A 24576-nucleotide genomic window follows, 5' to 3' on the forward strand; every position below is an offset into this window, starting at 1 on the left:
ATGTTGGTGATCCAAGTAAGGCTTAATCCTCAGCTCTTTGAAAAGAGCCTTCGTTTCTGCAGTTCTCAGTTTTTCCCACTTTTAGCCCCATAGTACAAGACATTGGGCCTGGTACTTTCTGCCCAGCTGGCCAGGTGCCGAGCATGGCGTTGCAGACTCTTCCTCCTCCCTCTCAAGAGATGAGACTGATGCATGCTGTCTGTCCCTCACAGACGGTCAAACAAATTTTCAAGTCTTCTAAGCCACCTCTGGCAGGTGGGCCCATCACCTAGCAAGGGGCACCTGCACCCCACTGCTGTGTCTGCCCAGCCGTGTCCATCCTCACAAGAACCCTACCTCTTTCCTGTAGTTCTTACAACTAACATTTTCTAGAGCTTCTGAAAGGTATGGCTGTTCTTGGGCAGCATCACAGCAGTCAAAGGGCAAAGGTCTGGGATGGGTCTCTTCACCCCATTAAAGAGAGAGTGATAGCATTTAAAAAGGTTTTTGGATCCCAGTAAGAAGAGAAGTTATTCAACAGTTTTGAAAAGCTGGTCCATTTTTAGTCAGATAGCATCTTGCATTCTTAAGAGCCCTAAAATCCAATTAAAAGAAACATTCCTTGAAGTGGCATCCTATTCTGCACTTTTGGCATTAAAGGAGGTATTCAGGATCCTAGAGGTCACTGTACTTCCCTTTCTCATATTGACAATTAAGGCAGGATTTTTCCCCACTATGTTCATTTATTTACTATTTTTCCCCCTTTTAGAAGGCCTGCAGTGAAAGGCAGGTTTCACTGCAGTGACAGCACTCTTTGATTTGGGGCCGGGTGAGGATTTAAAATCACCTCTCCTTGGGGCTGATTTCTAAATTAGGGTAAGGAATGTGTAAGGACTGCATGATGATGTGGGTCCTCTATAGGAATGTGAAAATTCAAGGCTAGTGATAGGCCTGACATTCTGGGTGTACCCTAGTAAATACTTCATACAGAATGCACACTTTGTTCTCATCTCTGGCATGGAAATATGGCCAACACCATGTATCTGCTTATTCTTAAGCACAGGAATATTGGTGTTCTTAGGAAAAGATTTCAATATATTACAACACTGTAAAAATCACTGAAATGCAATAATGCTGTTGCACATTTATTGCTTCTAACCAGCTCTATAAAATGTAAGCTTTGCTTTCCTCCAAGGGTTTTGGGAGAAAGCCGATCTTCCCTCCACAAAGTGTTATTTGCAAAATGTTCCTTGCCAAACCATTAGATATAAACCTTTTAAAATAGTGTACAGGATATCATAAACCCTAGATCGGCTTTGAATGACTCCACATCTCCATTCGTTCCCTTTGGAGTCATACAAGTGCTATTTAAACATGATACATGTTTTAATACACTATCATTACTTCATATCTTTAGTCAATTACTTCCCAAGCACAACCAAAGTAATCCTTTTTGCTAGCAGTAAGGACTTGGAGACAAGGCTGTTACAAAGGAAGAGGATCTGCCTTAAGAATAGCCCAAGATTTTCTAGATGGCCCCAGAGGAAGGATGAGGTGAGCAGTGGGGTCTGCAAGTCAATTAAACCACCTGAAATCCACAGTGTTACATTAATTCTAATGTTAAATTACTGTGCATTAACTGGATTGGCCCACACAATCATTTTGTCCTAATGAGGTATTTTTACTACATCACTTACTGACAAAATAAAGAAAAGGAGGAGAACCTCAAGTCCAAATCATTTACTTTTAAAGCTTGACATCAGCTTAAAATATAATTTTGCTTCCAGGTCCCACATTTAAAGCTGCAAGGAAGCACACCTGCTTTTATCAAGAATCCAAGAGATTTATGCTTATTTATGCAGAGCCTGAACACACAAAACACAGCTGGCAGGATTTTAATTTCTATCAAGTTCAAATCAAAGAGTCCTTCCAGCCTGATTTAGCATCAATACCAAGACCTACTTTGAACCCAGTCAGGGCTACAAAACAGCATCTGGTAGGAAACTTGAAAACCCTGCCATTCAAAAGGTAAGAAAAAAACCCCAGTCAATTTCAAAAAGATTAGGAGGAATACCTTATCAGTAACGTTTTCTTGGCTTCCAAAAAGAACACTCTTCCTGCCTGAAATCCAGTCACTTGGCAGACCAAAATTGCCTAGATGCAGATCTCTACTGCGTAAACTTTACATTTTTAGTCTCTTTTAATTACTTTGATTTAGACAAAATGAAGCCACTTAAGACCTGGCAGAAAATTACCCAATTAATATTTCCCTTCTCATCAAGTCAAAAGATTAATTATGCATTCTAATAAAGGCTTAAGGACTTGTTCCAACAGCTGCTGACCATTTTCATCTTAAACCAAAAACGCATTAAAACACATGCTTAACTTAATTGCCTAAAAAATCCTTCCAGATTAAATGGCTCTATTGATTGTCCTAAGAAGTTAGGCAGAAGAGATGTCCAGAACCTGAATGCTTAGAACCCAAGAGAAAGAAAAAAAAGGAAAAAAAAAAAAAAAAAAAAACTTAAAAACTAAAACAAAACAACAAAAGAAATCCCAAAACCAAACAAAGAAAAAAAAAAGGAGATAGGAGATTAAAATATCTAACTAGAGAACTTAATAAAGTAGGCAATAATTCACACTTCTCTGTCTCAATACATTATAGTATACAACACAGAATCAGCAAATTACCATATTTTGTGTTGCTACCATAAGTAAATAAGTTAGCTGGTGGAAATAGGATAACAACAGACCAGGCAACACCAATAAGTATTGCTAAAGACATGAGATTTGAAAAAGGCATGGATAAATTAAAATGTAAAGTAATTTTATAGCCATCATTTGAGACTGATGCTTCCTTTAATCTTACTGGCAGCTACTTGTCAAACAAGGAATATATAGAGTCTTCTTTGTAACTTGAACAGAAAGAGCAGGACAAGCATATGATGTCCTGCTCAGCCAAGAATTCAGGGATTGCATTCCAAGTCCAAAGCTTAAGTACTTTTATGTGCTTTTACATAGGAATGGCTGGCTATAAATAAATAAATAAATGAGCAAATAAACCACAATACAAAGCCCACAGCTTCTAGCCAACGTAGTTTTGCATGAACTGTTGGCAGGTAGGTAGCAGCTGCAATTCTGAGTGTGACTGCCTTCAGCTCTCATCAGCAGATTGCTTAGAAGTGATCCAAGTCAGAAATACGGGACATTTTCATTTTTGTCCTTTGATTTCCATGCTACAAAACAAGGATAATTAATCACTGTAACTTCCCCATTGATAGAAAAGGAAAAGCTTTTAAGCACTTTAAATATTAGACAATTTCTATGAATTTAAGCAGTGACAAGATCCATTGAAATAGGGCTGAAACTAACCTGAACACTGGGATTTTACCCCCGCAGTTCTGAGGCATCACTAGCCAAGTATGGGACTCACAGTGCTACAAGCAACACTGCCATGTGATGTACTCTGCCTCCTCCTCTCCTTTCTTTCCCCCAAAGACACTGAAAACCCTGGGTTTTGTTTTGTTTGTTTTTTGGGGTGGGTTTTTTTTTGTTTTTGTTTTTTTTAAATAAAAGACTACCAGGTGTATGGTTTCACAGAGTAGTTGGTCTGCCTTCAGGAATTGATATGAAGCTTACTGAAATCAAGGGCAGTCCTTAAACCAAGCATTGTGGCAGCTCTGCCAGGCATTTGCACTTATGACTGGTATTTTCTGGAAGAATTTTGTACCTTTTGATGAAGGTATCTGAAAACAGCTCTTGGAAGAAAACGAAGAAAATATACACAGAAAATGCTCAAAAACACCAAACCCCAGCAAACAACAAAAACCTTACAAAAATTCCCAAATAAAGAGACGCTCCCCAAAGAAAACCAAGCCATTAACCCCCTCGTCCCCAGCTAGAATCTTCAATCTCTACTTTAGTGTTTCAAGGTGAGACATAGTTGGTCATCAGTCAGGGAGAAGGGCCTCAACAGAAGCCCAGGATTATAAAATCTGCTCACTACAAACTCAGGTACACATAAGAATACCTTGGTAAAGCCAGAGAAGAACAAAATTATTTTTTTCTAAATCCTGCCAGTGTAATCAACAAAAACACTATTCAAGAATTATTTTGTAGTGTCTTGATACAGCTTTATGCTTTCCCTGTTTGCAATACACTGCTATTTAGTTAGAAAAAAATGGCTTTCCCTCTTCACTCTCCTCCACTGGATTAACTCACTAAGGTTCAACATTGCATGGGCTAATCCAAGGCTCTTGGTTTATGCCCTGGTATTTCTATTTGCTGTCAGGTCATTACTTGTTTTTGCTGTGTGCTCAAACACTGCTCATGGGATGCAACCTAAATGAAAAACAGCAGGAGCCTGAAATATAAGAGTAGAAATTTGCATTGACACCTAATGGGGAAAAAGCATTCTGCACTGCTTGTTCTTTAAGGATCCTAAAACATATGGAAACCATTTTGGTTTATGCTAAGACAATATACTATCTATTGCTCTTAGCAGTAGCTGAAGAGTTGCTATAATTCTTCAGGAGAGTATTGCCGAAGAAGAGTTGCAGCCTCTAACTGCTGAAAATCAGTAGTGTTCAGCTATGAAAGTTTAACTTAGAATCCATATGAAAAGCAGGCATGGGTCACAATATCCAAATCTCCTTGCTTAAGGGCCTAAATGGAGAGAATGACAAATCAGACTTGGCATCTCCACACCCATCTTTAACTTGAAAAGTTTTCACATGAATAAAATTATTCTGTCACATGACTGGATGCAATCTAAACTACTTTCCGGGTTACAGAAAATAGAATATGGGCAGGAAAAGAAAATCATCTGAATTCACTGCAATGACTAAGTCTGGGCTGAGTTCCAGTCTCATTAAAATCAGAAAACCATGGACCAATCCAATATCTTGGCAGAGACATATGAGCAATAAAAAAGTTCCTCCCTGCTTTCCTCATCTTGACATTCACATGTGAGGGCAAGGACAAGTATCACCCCACATAAAAACACTGTGAGTGGCACAGTACAAATAGCTTGGCATAAAGGTTTGAAAAGATGGTCAAAGAAAGCAGCAGGTAGCTTTTTGCAGGTTGTATAGTTAAAAGGTAGTTGGCTTGATAGTTTTGTTATTTCAGTGCACACCATCTTACCACAGTACACAGGTTCAGCCTTTTGGTTGTCTGGGAGTTTCGGAATTGGGTTCTAGGGGTTTTTTGTTTTGTTTTTCATTTAGGCCAATTAGGCCTCAGTGGGGGACGTGGGCAGGGTTGTGACTTTAGGGAAAATGTAAGCCTCTAAGGATGCTTTCTTTCTTTTTTTTCTTTCTTTCTTTCTCAGCTTTGCTCATGAAAAACGCAGTGGCCCGCCTCTGGGCTATTTGCAAAGAATAGTATTCTCACATAGAGGACATTTCCCCTCAACTTGTATGGTAATAAATGAACTTCAAATTAATGTGATCAAGTGATCTATAAGCTACTTTTCCTCCACAAATGCCATGATCTTTTAAAGACAATTGCTTCCTCAGTGCTCAGCACTAAGAAAAGATACCAGCATAAGAAAGTTTGGTGTGCTTTGTACTGCTCCTCCCTGAGTGGAGATCCCTGTTGAAATAGAGTGATTTCTGAGAGATCAATGGCTACTGCAACTTGTCTGGTTGTGAAGTTGCTATGGAATATCATCTCTTCAAAGAATCTAATACAATTACTATTACTAGCCTAATTCACTTTCTTATGACGTGGATTTGTAATGCAGAAGAGCTTTGATAATTGACCTTTAACTAATGTGAAGGAAAAACTGGTTTGCTTAGTTGTTCTCCTTTCATCTAATATTCAGAGCCATCCTCCAACTGGAAACAATACTTCTTAAAAAAATAAAATTAAGATGTCAAAGACAGTTTCTCATACAAGTGAAAAGATCCTTTGAAAGACAATCCTTACAGATGTACCTTGCACAGAGCACTTGCCATTAATATCATAAACTTGCAGCTGAAATTAGAAACGGTTTTAACATGCAAAAGGAATCCATAGATGAAACACTACAAAGAAGAAGAACATAATGTAGCTTTCAAACAGATGTAGATGGATTTGACAGAGGAGAGGTTAACTTGGGTTTAGAAACACAAAACTGAGGGGAAGAAAGATCAGGCCACGCAACTCATGGGCTTTCTTTATTAATTTTCCTCTACCTGGGCCATCTTTAAGTGATTCTTTTCATTGCTGTAAAAAGAGAGGGAATGGGAAGTATTGCGTTGTATGAGCACAATCTTTGATAAGACCCAAGTAGAAGTAAAATCATTCAGCTGAAAATTGAAAATTGTTTTCAAACACTTAAAAAAGCGATTTGAGCCTGCGAGACTAATAAGAGATATGGCACTAATTTTATTAAAGGGAATATACAATTTGATTGAAATTCAATGACAGCGTTGAGATTAGAGGAACAGCCTCTTTTTGAAACAGGGGAGCTGGTAGAAATCACTGGTTTGTCAACAACATTTGGCTTTAATCTTCCTTAGGGATAGGAGAAATGTCCAAGAGCTATTCTCATTCTCCTCTCCAGATCTGATAATTTCTAAGTCATGCTGCAATTTTTACCTTTAAGGTCTGGGGAAAAATATCCCCAATTCTCATTTTCTCCAGTAATGAGACATCTCTCATAGGAATTACAATAGTTGGCCTAAAGTTCAAAAGCACTCTTTTTATTCTGGAGTGGAACTTTTACCGTGTTTGCAAGGTTTTGATACCACCACCCTCCAAACAGTCTACATGTTGCCAAGATTTGCCTTGACTAATCCTGGGTCGCAATCAGCAGAAGCAGCTTTGGCAGTCAGCAGGTGAGGCTCATCTTGATTCACACCAATTGCAAGATTTCTCCATGCAGAAAAGCAAGGACAGGGGCAAAGGCATCAAGGTGAAAAAGAACAGTAAGGTGAGAAGTAGTTATAAACTTATCCAAGGGACAAACCCAGGCATTTACAGGGGAGATAGATACATTCTCTATTCCTGTAAAATGGCTTAAGTCCTGAATTTACAGCAACACTTTTGCAGCTCAGCTCCTGTGTTGCTAGCTCCATAAGAATGCTGAAACTGCTAGACTTGGGTGACATTAATGGAACTTCTATACCCAATAAAACACAGCTGTTTCTGAGGATTTTAGGAGGCACCTTTACTGGGAAGCTCTGGAATATACTGCATGCTGTTAAGTTTAACACTGGGTTTTAAGTGAATATCCTTGATGCCAGCTGAGTGAGTCAAATTCATTCTCAATGCATTGTGCAATCCTCACTTTGAGGCTCAGGCTGGGAACATAAACAGCCAAACGCAGCAAAGAGAAAAGTGGGAAAACAGATATAATAATAATAGATAACTGCAAATAGAAAGCAACATTAAAATGCTACAGGAAATAATTTTACAGGTCTTTTTAATAAAACTTGCTCACTAATTACCCACTTCTCTGAAGTTTTCATTGCTGTCTTTTCTTCAGAACAGCTGTGTAGAGTGTCCTCCTGCACCTCTTTGGGGCTGGTTGTTGGCTGTGGCACAAGGCCTGGCAGCAAAGCCGCTCCCCACGTGCCAGCAGCTGTGGTCCATCTGCCACCACCGCCCGTGCCAGCACAAAGGGCATCATTATCCTGCGCTGAACAAAAAGCTGGAGGAAGGAAATACCTCTGGCAGCAAAACATTCCTGTGCTCAGCGCTCCCCTTTGCATCCTCCTCCAGTGCTTAGTTCTCCATCTGCTCTCCAGGGGTGCCATGGCAAACGTTGGGGAAAATGAACACAGTGCAGCATAAAGGAAACCGCTGCCAAAAAGGCATTCTTGGGCCATTTCCACTCTTGCCCCAAGAGAGGAAGGTGAGTAGATGGATTCATTAGTCTGATGCTTCAGGTCTAAATGAAGGTATACCCCAGGAAACAAAGAGAAGGTTTATCCTACTCTCAGAATCCAAAGAAGAGGCAGCTTTACTAAAGCTGGAATAGCAATTTTTCTTTGCCCCAAATTGAGAGAGGAGAGCACTTATACGGATTACAGGAACTCATGGAACAGTTTTGATTAAAGAGAGGCTGCTGGGGTAACATGGAAAAACCCAAGCAGACTGCACAAGTAAGAGTCAAGGGAAGCACCAATAGAATTCCCACCAAGAACTGAACTACCATATAAAGCCTGATTAATTTTGAACAGACAGAAGCCCTAGACTTCAATTGATGTTTCTTTGACAGAAGATTAAAGTATTTCAACACAATTGAAATTTTCAGGAGTAATACAAGGGGGAATAGAAATCAGATTTTCCAGAATATGCAGATTTCATTAACTGAAATCTATTTCAATGGAAAATTCCCGAGTGTTGCCACATATGGAACGATAAACACAAACTCTCCACTGCTGCCACTATCAAGCTCCTGCCAACTACATGTGCACAGGGGTGCAGGAAGCAAAGGTCCCTTCCCAGGGACCTTCCAGGGTGCCATCCACTGCCCAGGGCTGCCTCCAGGGCTCAGAGGTAGGCAGCCAAATCCTTCTTTCCCTTTCCTGTATCACACCTCAGGATAGGACTGTGGACCAGGAAGTGAAAAGAATCAGCTAACTCTCAGCTGATAGTCGTAAGCAACATCAAATACCTACTCCTAAATCTGCTAATCCATATTCTCCCTACCAAAAATACTATTTTTACTCCTCCATTAGTGGGACTAGCATGAGTCAACAGAAAAACACATTCTTTTTAAGAAAGGCATGACAAATGTAATTTCACCTCCATGTTGCAGATTGCCCCATTTCATCAAAAATAGCTTTGTTTTTAAGCTAGCTAAGATGAAACATCAACATTACCCTTGGAAACCAAGCCTTCCTTGTCACTGTTGGAGTGAAGCAAATAGGGATTGAGATACAAACTTGAGAATTCACAAATCACTTCAGCACCAGACAGTTAAGGTATCTAGAGCTGAGGTCAACAGAGCACAGCCAGCTGAAAATTGAAAAACTAGAAAGCTATTGCAATTTATAATGATTAAGGATCTGACTCATGATTCCAGTTCTTCTTTTCTTCTTACTAATGGAAAGGCAGAAGTTGTCTTATGAAAACAAAGAAAGGCATGCAAGCATAATTGAAGAAATGGACCCCTCGTTTCTGGTAAATAACAAATCCCTCCTTCTCTACGTGCATTGGCTGAGATACCGCAAGTTGGCAGTCAGGAAATGAATTCTTTTTGCAGTTACAGCTGGATAAATTCAATGCCTAGGATAAATTGGCCTCGAGCAAACTTATAAAAAAAAAAGTGCTTCCTTGCTAAGTGATCCCAAGAGGCATATGTCTCTATAAAACAGTTAAAGGGAAGCTGCTGACTTGCACTCAGTGGGTTCAACATTTTGAAAATGATTTTGTTTTAAATCTTACAGAATCACTTACATAACAGACAGCAAGGAGAGATGTGGGGTTTTTTAAGACACTTCCTATTTGGAAGATTAAGGGATGGAATCAGTGGTATGTCACAATGAAATTTTAATTATCGGTAGTTTGGCACCACGATAAATTATACTGCGTTTGTAAATTTTACTGCTTTGACAGTGCACTCTGTCTCACAGAGACTAAACTTCACACCCAGCCTTTAGCTCCAGATAATGCAGTTTGGAGCTTCCCTCTCTACAAGGTGCTCTGTTTTGGAACTGCTGAGAGAGGGAGCAGTTATCTCCCATCTTTAGCGACCTCCTGGTAGCTTTCCCAGGACAGCTGGCTCAGCCCTCCTGCAGCCACAGGGGGAGAGTGATGCGTGCCTCTGACTTTGAGGGCTGGTGGCTCTGAGGAGAAGCTCCTGCAGGATGAGGTGAGATGTGCAGCAGGCTATCCTCACAGAGCCTTAGCATCCCATGCACCCTCGCTCTCCTCTACACGGAAAAGCAGTGGGACAGCAAGTGCAGGAAACAGCTCCAATAGCTCAGTGCCAGCACATGACTCCTTTTTGCCAAATGAATTCCCAGATGGCCATTAGCGCCCACCTATTTGACTTGCATACTTTCAGAGGCCTCGGGGAGCAGAGTCTGCAGTCCTGCCAGATCCCTGTGGGGTAACTGCAGCTATACCATGTTCACTTCAGCTCTTCCAGCAGGTTTGTTCACAACTGGAGCAAACCTAACGATTTTCAGTCCTTAATTACAGTGGCTAACCATATGCCACATTTGAGTCCAGAGGTGAGAAAATTCACTTGTGCACATATTTTATACATGCATATGTTGTATATGGCTTTTATATTTATTAGAGTAGGGTTATCATTGAAATCAACTAGAGTAAGTTTAGAGGTGCTCTGATTTATGGCAAAAGAACTCTTGGAGATAGAGGCTCTAGGCTAAAACATGATATGAAGAGACAGGCATTCTTATTAATCTCTGGTTTAGCCCTCACATGCAAAAGAAAGTGATGAGAAAGCGATTCAGGAGAAAACACTGCTTTAATAGTAGGGACTGGAGAGTAAGTATAGTATTAACTACAAACTCTGTGCGTTCTTTCAGCACCCACTGTGCTACTGACAGTCAGTCGGTTCATTTAGGACAAAGCTCTCCCTGGGGACTTCACCCAAGCGTAACCAGAGTTACTTATGGCATCCCACAAAGAATAAACCTGAAGAAAGGATATGGATAGAGTTTGATCTGGAAGGAAGGCACAACACTCTGCACATAAGCAGAGCTGAAAAAATTAATTTTTCAAAAAATTCTTCCTGGATGGCTGGGAGTGAAAAGAAATAGCCTGTTACATTAATAAGGAAAGGCAGGTAACCAGAGAGACTTAGAAAACTACACCCACTCACCTGCAAGGAAGGAAAATTTCATGCTAAAGCAGGAAATACAATTGTTGTTGACCTCCGTAAGAGCTGGAAATAGCATAAGTCAAGTGAATGTGATTGTAGCTTTACAATCTATATAAAGAGAAGCCAATTTTTCTTTGACTAACATGCTTATATTTAGGATCCTAAAATCTGTATTTGGAAACCTAAGGAACTGACCTGATTTTCTGAACTGTTCAGCACCCAGTGAATGAGTGGCAACATTTTAAAGTGGCTTCTGCAGGAACTGCTGGATTCAAGAGCTTTGGGTGGGGAGAAACAAATCAAAGTTTCATTCTATTTCTTAACTTTGTGCTTACAAAACTAAGACTTGAATTTTCAGAATTCTTCACTCTGCAGCAGTATCTGGTTTTGCTTTAATCTAGTTTACTGCTAGAATTACTAAGAGTGTGGATTTTAAAAAGCTTTCAGACTCTTTCACAATGACTTAAATAAGGCTATTTAACATAGAGTAAACAAAGACCCACTTTGCTGCCATACTAGTTTGAAATCTGAATAAAATAATCCCTACAGCAAAAGCAAAGCCATATAAAAAAAACTATGGCAAAGCCATAGAAAGTCAGGAGTAAACTACATTTAGGAATGCTCACATTATGTAAAAGGAAAATTCCTGGTATCTCAGTTGAGGATAAATGAAGAGTTCTAAAAATTTAGTAAACTGGAGGACTGCATTTCCCTGAAAATGGCCTTTCCCCAGCAGATACTAAAGTTTTGAAGTCACATTGCTCAGAAGGGCACTGGTATCAGTTTCTCTCTCATTCAGAAACTTTCTAAATATCTTCTGAAGACCAAGAGATGGTATAAACCTATATGGAAAAGACATTGTATAAACCTATGACCTAGCCAATCCTTATCAAAGTACAAGGCTAATTCATTAGTTACTGCTTAATTATTTCCTTTAATGGCACTATAGCATGAAAATCCCAGTGTTCATGCTACACAATCTTTTCAAGTGCAAGCATTTTTTAGTAGTACTGCCTTTGGAAGCTCTGGAAATTGGGAAAAGAAAAACATATATTGTCACTGAATTCTTGTTTTTATTTCACCGTGACCATTTCAAAGTTCTAGTGTAATTAATAATTTAACATTTTGATTGAAATCCACCAAAAATATTCAAACACAGTCCTCTATGCATGCCCTTCACAGTAGCATTAGGTCTACAAATCTCATAGACCTGCCTGATAAATGAGTTGTACATTAAAGCCATTTCTTAAAAGCACACACTAAATTAGGCACCTTTCTGCAGAGATAAGATTTACAGGTTAGTGCACTCTTCCTAATATAAAACACTCATACACACAGGGTACCATTTACCAGCAGTCATGAAGCAAAGCTCATTAAATAAAAAGAAAATTGAAGTCTTACTTTTCTCAATGCAGAAATGTAACTGTCTAGAACAAGAAACATATCAAGACCATTATTTCCAGCACAGAAATGTCTACAGGCCCCAAAAGCAGCATTGAGAACCCTTTATGGCAGGCCCTGCACAAATACCAGCAAGAGGTGGTCATTAGCAGCAGTCATTACATTTGTCAATGGACAGACGAAAGGCAAAAAGTAGAGCAGAACAGAGACGCATCAGATGAGATGAGTGAGGAATTAAATAGACCTCGAGGTCACCTCTCCTGCAACACCAGCAACTTCTAACACGTCAGATTTAGCCCCCAAATATGCCTGTGTCCTGTGTTTTTTGAGAGTGTGTGTGTGTGTGTGTATGAAGTGCTTTCAACAGCTGTAGCACAACCGAGTGAACACAACTGATTTTTCTGCAAACCCCAAACCCCATTTTTTAAATCTTATCACCTGTTTCCAAATTCCCTATTGACCATGGATTGTCACTGTGGCCTGACAAACAACCTTCCAGACTGTTCTATAGTTCAGGCTCTCTTCTGTCTGAAAGCTTTTCTGTCTCTGGGGCTAAATTTCCAGCAAGATTTCCAAAGTACCACAAGGAATATAATCACTCTGTGTTTTTTTTCCATGGAAAGCATGTGACCCAAAGCCTGCCACCCCTCAAAGAGCTCAGGCTGGGCTTTCCTTCTAATCTTGGCCAATGCTTACTTGTGCAGAGTCTTTGAGTAAATTTGTGAAGCCAAATTTTGTACTAGATATACTGTTCATAAAAACGTGCAAAAAACCCAGATGACCTGTAAAAAATTAGGATGTTTCTTTTTTACTCAGTTAACAGAGTTTTCCCTTAAAACAGTATTAGAAGAAATATATGATCATTCTCTCTACTCTATAAATCAGTTTATTTATAAAACCAGCCACTCAGTGATCCTGGAGAGCAAGGACAAAACCACACATTCTATGGCAGGTGATGTACCAAAACACATGCACTGGCTAGACAGCACAATTACCTTGCAATTACTGTGCTGCTCAGGAGTATGATAATTCCAGTACTAGAGCCTTCAGGCAGTGTAAAGCAGTGATTTAATAGAAAAGCTAGCTATTAACAAACTTAATAGTCTTAAGATGGATGCCAAGTTTCACCATTAAAATTAAGGTCCCAGTTGGGACCGAAAGTTTCTTTCCTGGGAACCATTCAACTCATAATTCAGCAGTGGCTGCTGTTTCTGCAGGCAGGCAGGCAGTAAATAGCTCCTCACTATTGCCTTCTGTTCCTCAGAGCAGAGGAGAGCTCTCCTGCAGCCTCAGGGAGAGGTGAATGCCTCATCCCTCCCTAAAACTGGTGTAGAAGTGAGCACACCTGAGCAGACCACAGCAGGGACTGATGTACCACCTCCAGGTATGTGAGATTGCTGGAGGAGAGGCTTGAAAGGGAAAGGAATAAGAAGGAAGCTTTAACACCTTGATTTAAAGGCATTTCCTAATGCCATCCCACTGAAGTATGGTACAACCCAAAGCACTTCTGTCCCCAGGATTAGCAGGAGGTGCTGCAGAAGAGAAGGGGTCTTGAGGATATCAAAGTCACATGCACAAAGCCCAAAGGAAATGCATCATAAGCAGACTGGTGTTTACAGAGATGATGCAGCACTGATTTGTCCTCTAAAATGCGACAAAACTTTTCATTAAATTATTGACTCATCTAGAAAGAAATCTAGTAGAAAGGAAGTAGATTTTGGTGTTCAAATGTGCAAAAGTTAAATGACAATGCTGCTTAACTGGAGAAACAAATGGATTAGAGTTCACACAGCAATGCCCTGAGCTGACCCTCTTTCATTTCATCTCCCACATAAAATATCTACTGAAAGGTACAGAAATAATCACTTTATCACCAGAAACCCAGTGAAACAATAATGATCTAGACTTCAAGTGTCAGCTCCTGCAATTGTCCTTCATATCATATGTCAGCTATTTTCAAATGGACTTTCGAACAAAAACCCAAAAATCCCAGCACAGAAAGGGGACCAGTGTGATCTTCAGAGACAAAGCTGCCCATACCTGGTAAAAAGCCATAGAGCTTAACCTTCTCTGCACTGCAAAGGGGCACTTTGTGGTGCTTAAATTGGTTCAGCAAGTCACAGTGTTTCCAACTGAATCTGAGTCGGAGGGAACTTCTCTCAGACATAACAGCTACAGGACAGAGCTGCTTGACTTAAGCAATACCCTCCTTCCCTCTTGATAGCACAGAATTCCAGTTTAAAAACAAAGAGGACACAGAGAATGATTTCTTCCTAAAGACACTTCAATAGCAGGACAGAGAAGTTGCAAAATAGGCAGCCAAGATCTGTTTTCTCCTGGGGTGTATCTGCTCAGTCAGTCCTTTAGGGCACAAATAGGATTGGCAAAGTCTATGGAGGAACAGCTGACAGCAAGGCATTACTCAGGGGAATGCACAGATGTTACAAACACCTACGCTTCATTCCAAAATTAACTTTTTTATTAGCAAACATTTGATGGTCTCAGGTCTGTCTCCCTTAGAACAACAGTCTGCTTTTGAATGCTCATCAGGAAAATGTTATCTATTTGTTCAGGCAATTTGATCTTGGAAGATGCACATACAATATTTACTGGAACCAATGGGTAGAGGGGGAAACAAAGTGCTATATACCATGTACTCAACACCACTAATTACTTCTTCCCTTGCTTACAACAACTGAGTAAAGTTATTTATTACACATGGTGCTGTGTCCTGGATGGATCAGGTATAAGGTTGCCATGGTAAAGTCATTCCTGATGAAGTTCTGAAGGCAGCCTTCCTACCACTTTTAGGATTTACTTAAGATTCCAAGGTTTAGGCTTTCCTAGGCTAATCTTATATATGCCTTGCAGTGTCTTCTGGGATATTTGGTCAGACTCTCATCTGATGTAAGTGAACCTGGCAGCACTGCAGGGAAGAGAATGATTTCCTCTTCCACCAGCTGAGTGTCTGCCACATACTTTCTTCTAATTAGTATTCATCCTTAGGTCTATTGAATTTATGGAGAGAGTTAGCCACCCATGGAAATCCTAATTGTTTAGAAGCTTGGTTTCCCTTGTAGCCTGCAACTCTCTTTGAGAGCACCTTAATTATCAAGAAACCCAAAGTCTATTATATTAATTCGTCCTCAGTAAGCTGACATTATACGAGCTAATATTTTACAAACTTAAAGAGTTCATTAAAGATTTAGAACGTTTTCTAAAAGCACTGAAACAACAAAAGAGTCTAATTATTAGAAAGTGACACACCTCTAGTTCCACAGACATTCTCTCCACAGAGAAATATAGCCTAGTTTTCTTTAAATTGCTCTTCAACTACTGAGTCATTTGGTCACATTTAACACTTTTAAACAAGATAAACACACACACAAAATACTGTAGAGTTTCAAAATCACGGCAAAACCATTCACAAATGAAGAATTGTAGAAACACTCAGAAATTCTGTCTGTTCTCTCCCACCTTCTGCCAAGACATAGTGACATAGTACCTGATTTACAAAAATATGCTACATTTTCATTCTTTAGTCCATAGGTCATTTACTTTTTATCCCAATTTCCATTTCTTTTAAGTCTTTTGTTTCTTTTTGTTTTCTGTGCCTCTTCTTTCTCACTTTCCTTTATTTTCCTAATTTTTTTTTTCTTTTTAGTTCTACCCATGAAAAGAAAAGTGATTTCAAAGGTCAAGGACCAAGTCAGGCCATGTATAATTTGGGTGACTTGCACAGGCACAAATGCCAATTTCAACATCTGGCCAGAGTGGACAACACAGCTGGAACTGTTACCAGCTTCATGAAGCCTGGTACTTGATTTTAGACACTCCTTTGTGATCCTCACTCTGTCCCAACATTGCACCTACTGTGAAATCTGAGTGAGATCTTTATTTCTAACTACCCTTCCAGAGGAAGCCACTGAGGGAACATACAGGATGAAAATTTTAGAAGAAAGTGCCACCAAATTAAATGCCAACACAATTTCCAGCACAAAGGCACACCTACATATAGTGCAAGAAGTACTAAAGTTTATTTTTTAGAAGTGGAGTTTGGAAGGCAACCAGCCTTTCAAAATGACAGATCTGCAGCTCAGTCTGAATGAATGTACTGGATACCACTGCAAAATAGCACTGGCTTTCAAACTCTCTGAAAAAAATACATATTATCTTGAGTCAAAAAACTCAAGGTAATATGCAACACCAATCCCAGTCCCATGCCAAAAACCTCATATGCCTCTTTAATTTCAGATACAATCATATAAAGCCATTAAAAAAGAGACAGAGAGAGAAGCTGTTTAAAAAAATGCCCATTCACTGTTAGAAAATGCTAAGTCTGTGAAAAAAAAGTTAGAAGGCAGCTTCCACCAAGGATTACCTTCATAAAAACAAAATCAATTCCTTGGTTCTCACAGGGAAGTAAGAGTGATTTGTGTGAAATTTGCTTCTGTGAATGACAAGTAAGCGCTAACGTATTTTTTGTTCTGGGAGAAATAACTGCTGTACCCTGTAGAATTGATTTAAAGATTTTTTTTCTGGATATCTCCAGATAGAGTGCTATATGTTTTTTGCATTTAAAAACTACATAAATGCGGTGTTTTTACACTGGTACAGGATGTTGATCTGGTCTAACACCCTGCTCAAGCAGGCTCACCTGGAGCCAGGTCCATGGGAACATATCAAGGCACCTTTTGAATATCTCCAAGGTAGGACACTCCACAGCCTCTATCAGCAGTCTGATCTAGTGCTCAGGCAAAGTGTTTCCTGATGTTTAAAAGGAAGCCCCTCCTGTGTTTCAGTGTGTGCCCATTGCCTCTCATCCTGTCACTGTGCACCACTGACAAGAGCCTGGCTCCACTCTCTTTGCATGCTCCCTTCAGGTACCCATATTCATTAACAGCATCCCCTCCAGTCCTCTCTTCCCCAGATTAAACACAGTCCCAGTTCTAGCTGTCTTTACTCACATGAGAGATTAGCTATTTCCCTAATTACTTTTCAGATTGAGACATTCCACAACACAACATTTCTTTTTTTCTTTTTCTTTTCTAGTGAAACTACTAAAAATGCTCACCTGAACTACCTAAGCACAGCCTTTAATTCCAAATTACAGCAAATTATTTCCTCTGACTGATATATAGCCTACACTGCTTCAGGGATGAGCAAGGCAGAACACAAGTTCTCCAGGAAAGAGTACTTCAAAACAAACAATCAGATTTTGCATGTTTGATTTTCTCACTCACTTCCCCATATTTAAAAGAGAACTTTTAAGCAGAGGGCATATACAATTCATTAAATCTATGTTTTGGATACTTGCAATTAAATTGCGAGGATACATTTTTTCATCAGAGCAAAATTATTTTAATAGCCATAATCAACACAATCAAATATAATCAGTCTGACAAGATAATAACATTTTAGAATCATTGACAATAATTTTCTGCCTTGCCAGCTCTCATCTATATGAAGATGATTACCCCCGGAAAAGATGTGCGACTTCAAAGGTTTCAACCTCTGTTTCAAAACAGTGTTATGTATTTTCATTTTTACTCTTCTGCATCCTCACCTTCCCCTCTCTCACTGTTTATTTAACTTTTTCAGAGACGTACTTCTGGTCTTTTCCTTCACTCTCTACATTCTCCTCCTCTTTACCTTTATGCAAGACATTAGGATAATACATCGACATTCTTCAACAATCTTAAACATCATAAACCTCATGAAAAGTGAGGGAAACAGGTTTGCTTCCTATATGTATTATTTTAGATTTTCCCTCAAATCTGCACACCAGTTTTCCCCATTTACCTTCAACCATGCCCAAGACATGTGTTGGCCAACTTTGCAGCTTCCATTCTATTCCAAACACCCCTCCAGTGCTATTATTTGGAATCTGTCACAATGTAAGTATCATCTCCTACCCTTCACCTGCTCAGTCTCCCATCAATTCTGCTCCCCTGTCTTGCTGTCATTTTCATCCCACTCTTCCACTTAGTCCTCTTACTCCGACCCTGCCCTCTAAGGTGCCTTTGCTTTTCACTGTAGAAACACTGAATTCAAGCTTACTTTTCTTTCTCAAGTCTCTTATTTTGAGCCTGCTCACACTACAGATTTGTCCCTTCCCTGCCTGTGGCTCAGACCTTTGCCTGTCCTCAGTTTCTCCTAAGCTCCTCATCTTTGTTTCTGACATCCCATAAGTCTTTTCTTCTACCTCTCCATTACTCTTCTCTTTTTTAACTAGAACAGCTTGTCTTTCCTTGGTCAAGAAGCACTCCCCTTTTTCTTCTTCAAATCTTTAAAATTCTCTCAAGAAGCCTTCCTTAGCTTTTCAACACAAAGCTGGAGCGTGTAGAATTTAGCAATGTCACAATCTCTTTGGAAGGAGCTACTTCCCAATGAAATATGAGCCCAGGCATCTCCAAAAGATGCTTTACACTCCAGCAGGGAGAATCTTCTGCATCTAAATACTGGATGGACCTTAAGTCCATCTTCAGTAGGTCATCTTAACATAAGATGCAAAATACATTATTACTATTATAATAAAACATTAATAGTACAGTTGCAGCTTTGATATTGAGTGCTTTCAGAGGCAAAATATTCCAAGAAGGCATGATTGCTTACTGCCTCCCATTCACAGGGCATTTCCCAAGCTAAGTTTCCACGAACAGTTTTTCTAAGCAAAAAACCTGAACTCTAAACTCTGTTTCACAGTGTGCTGGGACCCAACAGTTGCTACTGTTTCCAAAAATGTATCATTACATACTTTCTTCAATGAAATTGATAATTTATGATATCAACAGTTTCCTGGAATAGCTTATAAAATCTTGATTTAATTAGGAGCAAAAAATCATCTTTTTGTAGTCATGGCTGAAAAAAGAAAGACCAAGACACAAGATACAATCTTGTCCTGAAGACAAGGCTCTATATTTGGTTCTTGAAGCAAGTCTAATTGGTTCCAAGAAGGGGAAAAATCTGGGTACTCAGTAGCTTTCATAACAGAAATTTAGGGAGAAAAAGCCACTTGCTCTTGTTTTGGTAATCGTGATTGCTGAAGGAAGTGGAACTAGGCTGATTTGCAACCTGCAGGAAGCTGGTCTCCTGTCTTTTCTGCAGTCTGCAGAAATTCAACAAAGCACGTAGCTGTTTGCCTCACCTTTTGAAGAAAACAATTCTATTCAATACCATAGGATACAGAGCCATGGCAGGGCATGGTTTCATACTGAGATCACAAGCACTGCAGAAAAGGGAAAGGAGAGGAAGGAGACAGGAGTGTTCAAAGCCTTTGCTGAAGACCAGTGTAGTTGTTTCTCAGGGAAACACCACCATGTTTGTGATTTATCTGTTAGATCTATTTCCCATGGACACATAATTTCATTAAACTGTTGGACTTAGGAAATAGTGATCAGACCCATATTGTCCTATCCTTTTTGTTGTTGTTTTTGAAACACAGAGCTACTAGAAGCAGTGCAAGAAATATAGGCACTTTTATAGGGTTGTCATTCTTTGTTATAATAATCTTTTTTTCCAGTCATTCAATATGCAAAAAATCCCCAAAACACTTTTAAATGCTTGCAAGCACTAATATCTATTGATTATTATTGATCCTCCCCTATGGTGAATGGGAATAAACAGTATGATAGAAACTGACTGGATATAAAAACTGATGACGGCAGTTATAACTCTTGGCTACAGCTCCCTTTTTGCTAGAAAGAGTGTTTTTTATGAAATCCTGTTGCCAAGAACAGACCTAAGCTTTCCCGTCAACTGGTTTTAATTTGCAAGAGCATCTGTACTAAAAGCTCAAAACACTACAAGCTAGAAAGGTCTGCACTGTGATTTTGCGGGGTGTTGATAATGCATCGTGAAAGTGTAACAAAAAGCTTCAGATATAAAACAGTTCTCAGTATGTAAATCACTTCCATCTACAGGTCCTTTCCCAACCTCCTTGCCTGTTGCTTCCTCCTTTGCCATCAGTCCTGATCATGACATGAACCTTTGCCTGTGCCAACATGAATGAGACATTTTATTGCAATTAGCTGCTGCATTTATTACTGACAGCGGCTTCCCCAGACAGATGATCAATGCAGTTATAAGCATAGCAAGACATAGCGAGATATGAACTATATCTAGAGTTTAAAGTCTGCACAGGCCTGTCAAAAGGTAAGAAAAACAGAAGTAGTATGAATCACATTTTACCAGTAAGTATTGAAAATAGACCAAGCCACTGCCAGAAGGAAGTTTGTTGCAGAGCTATGAAAAAGCCTTTCCATCATCTGAGTCTTGGCCCAGCACTTTGAGTGACTGTGTACTTACTTCATTAGAGGCTCTTGTGGGTGGGAGGATCTTGAAGTGAGGAGGAGGCTAGCATGGAAGAGGACATTATGCATTGCTTCTCGGGCCGTGAGCGAAGGTAATTTATAACAGCATTACCTAATCAGAGTTTTTCAAGATTGGGTTTTTTTTTTTAATTTGTTTGGGGTTTATTTTAAGCAACACAAAAAGTAGCAAGAAGATATTACAGTACTCAAGGAGACTCAAAGGTACATAGCAAGCAGTCACAGCCCTAAGAGTTCCTTTGAACAGGACAGCACAGTAACAGACTGGATTGTATTCTTTGTAAAATACATATTTCATGCATAGGAAGCAATGGACATATAGATTTCTTTTTTTTTTAAAGCCACAGAGATGTTTGTCTGTCAGACATTTTGCAGGCTCAGGCCAATGTCAGTGCAGTAGCACAGACTCACATTCTAGACGTGGTTGCGTTTGAAAGCTGTCTTTATTTCCAAGGTATATAGAAACAGATGTACATCTATCTCTACGTATTATAAGGAAGAAAGATCTTGTCATTAAATTACAAGGCTAAGAATCAAAAACCTGGCTTTAGTTCCATTTAATTCATTTCAGTTTATTTACTTACAGCTGTCTTTGGACAGTTGCTGGAAATGGTACTTTTTCTTATGCCTCATTTTCTTCCCTGAGCCAAATCATTCATGGGAAGAAGTCAAGGCATGACTTCAAGTTTGTTTCCTTGTTTACAGAACTCACTTCCATCATTCTAGGGAGATTCATGACCAAATTCATTGCAATCATTCTGGAGACAAAGCAAGTAATTAACTTATGTCCTCAGTCTGGCCAGTATGGCTTGACATAAATAACTTGTTAAAACACAGTCTGTCCACCTGTAAGGATATCAGCAGTGACATCCATGCAAACACTTAAAAACACATTCTGAACATTCTGAATAATAATTAAACTTCCCAGCTAAGACCAAAGTTATAAATCCTAGTTTGAATTCTTAATATTCCTCTAGAACACAAGACATCACCTAAAATTTGAAAGCTATATGTTTACCTTCAAACTCATTCTCTGTTGTCACCTTGACTGCCCGGTGTGGCACCTGGCTCCTAATTAGAGAGGCATTTCAGCGCGGCCAGCTCCAGTCCTTGCATTCCATGTTCTCAAACGTTTAGCAGAGTGTTAACTAGGTGCTGAAAGCCAGGTGAATTCACAGCACCGCTGAAGCTTTTATTAAGCAGCAGTAGCAGCACTCTCTCAAGGCAGGTGGAAGGGAAGTCTGACTGGGAGCAAGGAGGGAAGGCAAGCCACGATTAGCAGAGCCAGGGGACTGGCACAAAACACCAGAGGGAACCCAAGAAAGCATAGGGAAGGAAAGAGGATAACAAATACAGGGCAAGATAGACTGACCACTGTATCTTTATCAAAACCCCAAAATTCTAGAATAAGAGAAGCAGCAGGGAGGAGCAATCATTTTTACCCTACTCACTGAAGCCTGCAAAAATAGGAGAGCTGAACCAAGAATGAGATTTTACCAGAAGTTTTCATTGCACCAAATCAGATCATCAGCCAGTATAAGTCAACATAATGGAGCTTCACACACACAAAAGCCCCAAACTACCACAAATAATTCACTCCCTTCACACCCTGCCCCCATCTTAGATTATGAACTCCTCAATTCCATTCAGAAATCTTTGCTTTCCAAGCAATTTCATTATGAAGGTGAACTGGTGTTACTCAGATGCCCCATGCACCCTGTGAATATTAAAATTGCTATTCAATACAGCTTAAACATTAGGAAAATATAATATTAAGAATGGTTTTGAACAGAAAAACAAACCTATTTGAGTAAATGCTGACTTTTATGTATTTGGTTTCGTAACAAAAAAAAAAAAATTCTGATTTTCTCTATAAATAACACGTCTTTCAGTAAAACCTTCAATGTATGTTTCAATTTTAAGAAAGCTTAAAAAAATGCTTTCTGAAGTTAAAAAAGAGCTTTGCTATTTCAAAATGGAATCTGCTTTTCTAAGAGAACCAACCTATTCTTGGTATAATTCTCTAGAATATATCTGTGCATTTATTAGTATCTTGAAGGTAGACACCCCATTGCTAGGGAGGATGGCTTCACAATACGAATTGTGAATTTAAACTGTCACTAAAATGTAATTATATCTAAAATTACTGGCACTGGCCTCTAACCTGCATACTGAAATAAAATGCAATGTTTCTGCTTTTTTTCTAGAACACTAGAAACATTTTGGCCAAAAGCTGCAAAATTCCTTTTTAGTTGTGCCTGCCCAGCGTGACATACAAAGCAAGATGAACCCGAAATTTTTGCAAGTACTGTACACATTCCTCCTGTGACTTGGGTGCCTCATCTTGCTGCATGTAAAAACCAGTCCACAGGTCTTGGTCTTGTACCACAGCAGTTTTATAAATGGTTTCTACATGATGATCATTTTGTTGGAATTGGAAAGGGCTGTGCACAACATCACTGCTCAATTTCCAATGAACCTACTACGGTTGGCAACAATGAGAAAAAATTAAGTTTAGGTCCTTCAGTCAGTGTGTCTTTATTGTTTTAATACACCAGACTCGTTTTTCCACGTAAAAATAATATCTGTGCTTGCCTGGGAGCTGAGAATGGAAAAAAATAGCTGAACATTTAAGTCCTTGCACTGCCGGAGCAGACTTCAGTTTTGGGAAAGCAGCTGAATGTTCGTGTTACCCTGCAAGAGTTTTAGGCAACTGAATATGAAAATCTGCTTCTAAAATGAAACAGATCTGCTAATTTTGTGAGAAGAGTTACTATAAATATTGGAAAGAAGAAGAGTGGAAGTCCAAAATGTGTTTAGTAGATAAGCAATTGCTCAGTTCTTCTGCCCTTTATCAATCTAAGCAAGCATTTAATATTGAGATGGAATATCAGAGGAGATTAGGTCAAACAGAGAAACTTGGAGCTAATTAGAAATCATGCTTCACATTATTCTTCTAGTAACAGCTGTTTTGAAATATTGCTATAGGGATGATCCCACTGCAAGGCTGGCTTTTGAAAGCCTTCCAAATCCTGTAAAATGTATTAATCTGTGACATTCATATGAATAGCGCAGACAAACTAAAGCAATTACTTTCTCCTCTTTGTTCTGATTTGTTATCTTGGTTTGATGTGGAGAGCCTATGCCGAATATCCCTGATTCCCCAATACTTCTATGATTTGATTTCAGATTTATTTCCTTTAAATTATGTGGTCTATTTTGGGGCTTCAGCTAATGGGAAAACAAAGACAGCTAAACATTTTCACTACTTGGAAAAAACAGGACTTTCTTCCTTCAGTTATCCCTCAGGAACCCTGGATTTGGAGGTATTGGTTAAGCTAGTTGTTGAAAAAATATAAAAAAAAAAAAAAAAAAAAAAAAAAAACAAAACAAAACAAAAAAACAACAACAACAACAACAACAACAACAACAACAAAAAAACAGGGATGGAAATGAAGGAAAAGGGAGGAAAGATGTTTTTCTGAAGTACTGAAAAATCTGCTACCATAGGCAGTCTGTGCAAAAGTCAGAGGGATAGGGGGAAATGCTGCATTATCAAAATTGAGATAGATTTGTAGAAACAAGGCAGGAGAACTGCAGCAGAGAGCCTGCCTGTAGAATTCCTGAGCCAATCCAGTGGATAGCCTGCCTACTTTGTTTTTTCTTTCATTGATTAAATGTAATTAAGAAGAAAGAGGCTCTTCTTTCTCTCCTGAAGATGCAAAACAAACAGGGCTTGGGTGTGAGGGAATGGCACCACAGACAGCTCCTGCTCCTTCACAGCAGGAGGATGCTGAGACATTTTAAAACCATATCCAACCTCAGGCTGACCCACAGCACACTGCTCCAGCTCTGCTAAAGCATAAATGGGATGCTTGAAATCCCCAGGAGCCCTGCTATATGTAAACCCTATTCCCTATGGATATTGGTGAGCTTTGCCTGGCCATCCCAGCAGGGCTGGGGAGGGGAGAGAAATTAAGTGTGCCCACTTCACAGGGACAAAGACATGCAGGCTGCTCCCACTGCTGCTAACCCGGGAACTGGATTTTGCTTCGTATACCACAGCAGCAAGACTTTTCT

Source organism: Sylvia atricapilla, chromosome 6 (genome assembly GCF_009819655.1).
Source record: "Sylvia atricapilla isolate bSylAtr1 chromosome 6, bSylAtr1.pri, whole genome shotgun sequence".
NCBI classification, from domain to species: Eukaryota; Metazoa; Chordata; class Aves; order Passeriformes; family Sylviidae; genus Sylvia; species Sylvia atricapilla.